Raw genomic sequence first — 1,770 nt, 5'->3', positions numbered from 1 at the left:
TTTTTTTTTTTTTTTTTTTTTTTTTTTTAAGTAAGAGGCGTTGATGGTAAGAGCTCTGTTCTTCCAGGACCTGAATCCAATTCCCACCACCCACATTGGATGGCTCCAGCTCCAGCTCCAGGAGGAATCTGACACCTCTGCCTCCACATGCACCTGTACTCATTTACATATACCGATACACAGACACACATATAAATATGAAAACCAGAAAAAAACAAACAAACAAAAAACCTATTAGCCTGGAGGTGGAGGCGCACATCTTTAGTCCTGTAGACAGAGTGGTGGATCTTGGTGAGTTCAAGGCTAGCCTAGTCTACAGAATGAGTTCCAGGACAGCCAGAGCTACACAGAGAAACTCTATGTCAAAAACCAAACCTAACAAACAAACAACAACAACAACAAAAACTATTAATAGCTAATTCTAGGGCAGGCTCTTAAGTCTACATTTCCAAAGTTTGTTTTATATATTGAGCATGTAAGAAAAATTTTTTAAAAAATTAAAACATTATTTTTCAGTGAGGTATAATACACTTAAGTAGATAAGCAAAAAATCAATTAAACTACTAATTTGTATAGGTCTACACATACTAACAAAAGATAATACTGAGCTAACCAGCAAAACCACAATATCCAAAAGCACGATATGACTACATCAACTTCATTCCCATAACTCTAACTGTAACTCAAGAATGCCTTCACCGTTACCCCAGGAGGAACCAAGACTTTGAGTCTGAGGCTTTGAATACATCACTTTGTTAACCACGAGCACAGAATCCTTACAATGTTAACTCTGCAGTGATCTAAAACATTTAGTGTAACTGTTTAATGTATGGCTGAATAAACTAAAATTTATTTAGGGAGTTAAATTTGATAGAGCTTATCACCAACAGAATCTGATATAAAACTCAGAACCACGGTTAAGAATGCTGCCTCTGCCAAGTGGTGGCACATGTCTTTAATCCCAGCACTTAGGAGACTGAAGCAGGCGCATCTCTGTAAATTTGAGGCCAGCCTGATCTATGTAGTAAGTTCCAGAACAGCCAAGGCTATACAGAGAAACTCTGTCTGATAAAAAACAAAAACAAAACAAAATGCTGCCTCTGAGCTGGGTGTTAGCAGTGCAGGCTTTTAATCCCAGAAGAGGTAGGTGGATCTCTGTGAGTTCAAGGCCAGCCAGTTAGGGCTACACAGGGAGAAATCCTGTCAAGAAAAAAACACTGACTGCTCTCCCAGAGGACCTGTGTTCAATTCCCAGCACCCACATGGCAGCTCACCACAGCCTGTAACTCCAAGATTTGACACCCTCACACAGACAAACATGCAGGTAAAACACCAAAATTAATTAATTAATTAAAAAACTATATGAAGGTGCCTCAAAAATCTAAAAGTATTGGCTGGAGAGATGGCTCAAAAGTTAAGAGCACTGACTGTTCTTCCAGAGGTCCTGAGTTCAATTCCCATGTGGTAATAAGATCTGGTACGCTCTTCTGGCCTGCAGGTATACATGCAGACAGAACACTGTATATATAATAATAAATAAACTTTTTTTTTAAAAAATCTAAAAGTAAGCCCCATGTGGTGGTATAATCCAGCACTCTGCAGGGGAGGCAGAAGAACCAGGAAGTTTGTCATCTACAGACCAGCTCAGATTATCTGAAACCTTGTCTCAAAAAAAAAAAAAAAGTGCCAGGTGGTGGTGGCACACGCCTTTAATCCCAGCACTTGGGAGGCAGAGGCAGGCGGATCTCTGTGAGTTCGAGACCAGCCTGG

General features: G+C 39.9%; 1 protein-coding gene across 2 annotated transcripts in view; it reads right to left on the bottom strand.

Annotated features, from left to right (window-relative positions):
- Positions 1-1,770, bottom strand: part of Samd8 (sterile alpha motif domain containing 8) — a 50,464-nt gene that overhangs the window by 36,171 nt on the left and 12,523 nt on the right. The window lies entirely within an intron of this gene.

This window comes from Microtus ochrogaster, unplaced genomic scaffold (genome assembly GCF_000317375.1).
Source record: "Microtus ochrogaster isolate Prairie Vole_2 unplaced genomic scaffold, MicOch1.0 UNK21, whole genome shotgun sequence".
Classification (NCBI taxonomy): domain Eukaryota; kingdom Metazoa; phylum Chordata; class Mammalia; order Rodentia; family Cricetidae; genus Microtus; species Microtus ochrogaster.
The sequence above is the reverse complement of the archived record's forward strand: the minus strand, read 5'-3'. Positions and strand labels throughout refer to the sequence as shown.